Here is a 6,088-nt window from a genome sequence, read left to right as displayed (position 1 = left end):
CACAGCCACCACATGGGATTCTGTAAACCATACTGTTGTTATTGTGTTCTCTTCTACCCTTACCTCTTACTATTTCACCTATCTTCGTACTGGATGAACTGGCGATCTTCAGCCCTGCTCTGCGGAGTAAATATCTCAACTCTTCTGTGTACTTGGAGTTAGGAACCACAATAAAGCCACCTTCCTTAGTCTCCTTTATTTCATCCTTTTTATTTTTTATTTTTTTAAGCAGGGGGGTTGCAAGATTTAACATATCTGCAACTGTACAAGTAGGCTATTACCATATTTACATTTGGAAAAATATAAGAATGATTGGTCGGAAAAGCGCGAGGCCCGTTCGGCGCAGGTGTTTCCCCAAATGCTGACAGCTTCTTTTGATCAAGCAGCTGTTTCGAGTGTCTGACCCGATATGCAGCGAGGCCTATTGTTCAGTTTGGAGCGTTGGCTGGAAAAGTCGGGTCCTCTGAAGAGTATCTTGAGAGTTCACGCTCATTCTATATCCGTGCGTGCGCGCGTGTGCAGGCTGGACATCGAAGGAAATGATAACAGTGTCTCGGCCTGCTATCCTCACAGTGAGGTTGGCATTCATGAAAAATAAGAAACAAAACAAGGCCTTTTACAGAACCTTGGTATGAAAATACATACATATAATGTTGGATATATGAATATAGACTTAATTGTATGACCATGCGGAAGGAGATGTTATTTCCGTTCACCTTGGCAAAAATATACATTTATGAAGTGTCGCTCGATTTCGAAGATTACATCAGGGAAGGGGAACTGAAGGTTTTGATTGAGAGGATTGGTGATGGTCCTCTATTGCGGGGTAGTGTGAGTTTGTGAAATGACAGTTTCTATGTCGAAGCTACGGGGGACTCTTTTGATATCATCTTTGTGCAAGACGGTCTCTGTAAGATCGTACAAATTGGGTACTTTAACTTTGTTCTTTGACTTATTTTCAAAGATACGATAGGGCCCAGAGAATTTAGGGTAGAGCTTTGATGTGGGGGTGTTTGTTGAGGATGTAAACAATGTGTCCAATTTCAAAGGTATAAGCTCTGGCTGATTTGTTATGCAAACGGACCATGTCGTCCTTATTTAGATGAGGAGTATCATGTATTCTTTTGAAAATATTATTGCAAATTGCTACTTTGACATAATGATTGAAATTGTAAATAAGAGGTAATTCTGAAAGAAGATTATATGGGCCCTGTTAATGGAACTATTTATAAAAGCTTGAATTATGGGGACATGTTCATCCCAAGAAGGGTGAAGATCAGAAATAAGGTGTCTAAGAACATTGAGGGTGATAAGCAGTAATGTTGCGTTTCTTTGTTTGAAAGTAATTACAAATGTACGAAAAAATCTCATTGTTGGATTCAGTCTCGTTGTCAGTAATCAGATTTTTGGATGTAATAAAGGATTATATGAGTTTGTCAATAAGTGTCTTTGCTACATGTTGTGTTGTCTTATCTAGTAGAAGGAAGGAATACAGAATCGTGAAAAATGGTTTAGAAGGGATAGGGTAAGTTAGAATTGAAACATGACCGCTGATATGGCCTTTGTGAATCGCGCAAGGATAACAAGCATAACTGTGTGCGTTTATATCATTCCTCATGGTTAAACAGAAGTAGTGCAATTTGGCTTGTGTAACGCATTTCTCCTTGCCAGGGTGTGGAGCAAAGGGGGAATCGTGTATAAGCTTTAAAATTTCTGGAATGAGATTCGTAGGGACTACAAGTAAAACATTGATCTATTGGGTTCATGTTTGTTTGTTAGTGTTGTTTTGTGATACAGAATGTCATCAACTAATATGTAATTGTCGATATCGGGAAGAAAGTTTTCTGTGTCAGTTGTGTCTGTAGATTCGAGGAAGTATATGACATGTTTCCAAAGAGGGTCTGATCTCTAAGCTGCGGCAACACGCGCTTGTGTAAGAGTTACTAAAATAGGATTCTGAGTGATGGTCGCAATATGGCGACTAAGACCGTCTGCAACTAAGTTCTCTTTTCTTTGAACAAAATGAAAGGTGGACATGAACTCTTGTATGATAAGGAACCAGCGGGCAAGATTTCTGGAAAGATTCTTTCCTTCGAAAAGATGTAAGATTGATTGATGATCTGTATATATCTGTATGTCATAACCAAGGATCTCTTTGAAATGTTTGGGTGCATATATAACTACTAAAGCTTCTATGTCTGTGACTGAGTAATTTCACTCTTATTTTTTGAGTGTGTAACTCGCACAGGCAATTGGTTTGAGTTTTGTCCGTGTTGTTCCATGAGGAGTGGGCCAAGTCTTGTGTAGGATGCATCAGCGTAAATTGTGAAAGGAAGCTTGTGGTTTGGGAAAGCAAGGACAGGTGCCGTGGTTAAGGCATTCTTTATGTTGTTAAAGGCTTTCTCTTGGTCAGGTGTCCAAATAAAGGGTGTGTCCTTCTTAAGGAATGAAGGTGTGTTCTACAGAAGTAGGGCGTGGAAAATCAATGACTACCTTGATCTTGTCCTACGAGATTAAAATTCCTTGTGAATTAAGGACATACCCTAGAAAGCGTATTTCTTTCTGAATGAAGTAACACTTCTTAAGCTTCAGTTTCAGACCTACTTTTGCTAGTCGTGAGCAAACAGTGTGTAGGGTGTATAGATCTTTGCTAACGGATTTGGAAGCAATGATCACGTCATCGAGGTACATGAACACTGAATTACATATAAGACCTGTAAGTACTGTGTGCATTAGTCGTGTGAACACTGAAGGAGCTGAAACAAGACCCCATGACTAGTCGCTTGAAGTGATAATGAATGACCTGTGGGTGTGCTAAAGGCTGTTAGAGGCCTAGACTCTGTAGCAAGGGGAATCTGGAAATATTCCAACATAAGGTCGTAAACACTACGTTGTTTTCACCGACGGTGTGGAATGTATCTTATAATACAGGTGTCGGTCTGGTATGGTTAGCTAATTCAACTCTCTGAAGTCTACTACAGGGCGGAATGAACCACCGTATTTGGGCACAACAAAGAAGGAGAAGTTACATTCGCTGAAGGATTGTTCAATAATATCTTGTGCAATCATGTTTTGGATAAGATTATCTACAATCATGCGTTTACTGTGTGGTAATCTGTATGCGGGTATGTAACGTAGTTTAGAGTTCTCATGAACGGGTTTATTATGCTGCATCAAATTAGTAACTAAAAGGGGTTCACCTTGAGTAACAATGATATGTCTGAACTTGTTGCAAACTGCAAGCAAGTCTGCCTGTGCATCAGGAAAGTCTATGGTGTTGAAATGGGATGCATCAATGGGTTCCTGTGCTGTGGGCACGTCGGAAATTGTGGTGCAAACTTGAGAAGTGGGGAATTTGTCATCTATGACTTTAGTGCGTGAAGGATATACTTCAGAATTGCACATTTTTCTGCCAACTGTGAGATGAAGGGTTGCGTTAGTGTCATTAGCAATTAAAATTGAAGTATGACCTTTCTTTCACGTAGAGATGATTGCTGAAAGCAGAGAAATGCCATTGACACGGCAAGTTTCTGGTATACAGAGTACATTGGTGTCTTGTGCTTGGAAAACTCGTATGTGTATCTTTGTATATTCACGAGGGAACAGAGTCTTTGGGCTGATAAACACTGCGTTAGTGTGTTCGAATGTAGATAACACTTCCGAGACTGGAGTTGATCTGTTGTTGAATTCCTCAAAGTGGGGCAAGCAAGTGTCCTCAAGGGGTGAAAAATCAACGGTATTTACTATGTGTTTTGTCCTGAGTCTTGCTGATTTAGATATGTATGAGGAGTTAGTGCGTCTGTTGCGTTAGGAACGCATGTCCACAGCTGTCCGTAAAGTAACAGAGTTAGAGTCGTGGGAAGGTATTTGGGTGGCGGTGCCATTTATATTAGCAGCTGGTGCATCCTCGTGTGATGAAGCAGATTGAATTTGAATGGGGAGGGGTAGTTTTAACTGACGTTAAATCATGTTCTGCCTGCTCGGCCACGTCAATGTAGTTGACTTTGTGAGAAGTTGCTGATGGCAATGCAGGGAGGGAATTATTTTGATCAATTATGCCATTTTGAGCGGGGTAAATGATTACGTTAGGTTGCTTCACCAATGTCTATCCTATGAGTATATCAGAAGGAAAATAAGCATCAGCTACATTGGTGGTAACTGGAATAGAAGGGCACTCCTCTTTGGAGGTAATGTCTAGGGAGAATTTACCAATGATTGGGAGTAGTGCGCCATCGACACTGCAAAGGTTGACGTCGGGGGATTCTAAAATGGTGACACATTTTATTTCAATGCGGAATTTGTGGAAACTGTGTGGTGACATGGTATTAACTGGGGAACCCGTGTCGAGAGAGAATGTTACTTTGGTGTTGCTAGATGCGGCATTGAAAGTTAAAGAATAGGAAGATACGTCTAGGATATCCAGGTTATGTATCGGTAGGGTTGATGATTGAATATCTGAGTATGGATTAACTGCCCTTGGTGTGTACTGAATCTGAACTCTGTAGTCACAAAGGAGATGTGTTACGTGAATGCTTTGCAGGAGATGTGTTACGTGAATGACTTACAGGAGATGTGTTACGTGAATGCCTTGCAGGAGACGTGTTACGTGAATGTCTTGCAGTAGAGCAATCTGGGGATCCCTGTCTGTGTTGCCTCCGTACTAACACCAGACGGCAACGATCACTCGTGTGAAAACATATACTGTGGTGATCGCAATTTTTGTCTGGTTGTGACGGGAACTTGTGGTAACACGTGCTAACGAGGTGTCCTGTTTTGTGGTAGTATGTACAGAACATTTGTGTTTTTAAAGGAGAGCGTTGGCGTGAGCGATATCGCGTGCGAGATGTATGTCCTGATCTCGTGTTATGTGAAGGAGACCGTGTGACCTGGGCTATCGTGTGGGTTGGTGCTATGGGTATCGACTGGCTTTGTATGTGAGTGATAGTTTTGTCCGTGTCAGAGAATTTCCTGGAGAATTAGCCTAGTTTGATACTTGGTGTGAATGGAATTGTGGTAGCTTTTTGGAGTGTGTCTGGATGTAATTCGGAGAGTAGTCGAAAGTATTACATGAATAAGACTACGTGTTCCAATGATATTTTGTTGTCTGATACCTATTCTGACTTTTTTAGTCTTTCTCTGATTTCACTTTTAAATGTTGAAACCATGTTGACCATTTTTTCTTTTGTGTTGTATGGTCCATAATTATTATTATTTTTTTTTTCCAAAGAGTATAGGGGGAAAGTGTTCCAAGTGGCTCAAATGCAGCAAATTATTTTTTAGAGTGCTTTACAAATTCCTGATAGTTGTCGGTTTGCTCAAATAAATTAGACTGAATGACGTCACCAGCTAATGTATTATTCTTATCTATTTTTGATGTTAAAATGAAGATCTTAGTCTTACCGTCTGTGGCGTTTCTTCATGTTATCTCCAACACAACCTCAGAGAGGAAATTGTGTACAGAAATGTTCTTGCTGTTGAAGAAAAGTAATGGTGTCTCATCATTGAGTACGATGATAAGGTTTTGTGTTGTCATAGTGTTTTGAGTAGGAGGTGAATTTTCTGAAGAGTTTCTAGTAGAAGGAGAGAACATGTTTGGTGTACTTTGATTGAGCGTAGAACGGTTTCGTGTACAGGGTCGGTATATCGAGTCAGAGAGTGCTTTATACACCTTCATTTACTAATTGAGAAAAATCAGAGAGCGTCTTGCTATTTTTATTACTTTTAATAATTTCTGTCATACTCTTACTCCATTTCACATCTGCTCTCCTCTTTGCCTCCTTTATCTTATGTTTTTCTTCATTTCTCTTTTCTTTTACCTCTCATATGATTCTCTCGTCCTATTTTGTAACCAATCTGTGAATGATCGTTTTTCCCCTTCTACAACTTTCTTTGCTTTCTCATCCCACCTCTCACTACCCTTCCTTCTATTTCCTCCCATCTTCCTTGTTCCACACACCAATTTTGCACACTTCGTGACTCCCTCCTTGAACCATCCCCATTTCTCCACACACACACACATATATATATATATATAGTTTATTGTTGCTCCTTCAATGGCCCATCAATCACATGTCCGGGAGGTGCGAGC

This window comes from Oratosquilla oratoria, chromosome 11, assembly GCF_046742065.1.
Source record: "Oratosquilla oratoria isolate Oo_2021 chromosome 11, ASM4674206v1, whole genome shotgun sequence".
NCBI classification, from domain to species: domain Eukaryota; kingdom Metazoa; phylum Arthropoda; class Malacostraca; order Stomatopoda; family Squillidae; genus Oratosquilla; species Oratosquilla oratoria.
This window is presented reverse-complemented; position numbering follows the sequence as displayed.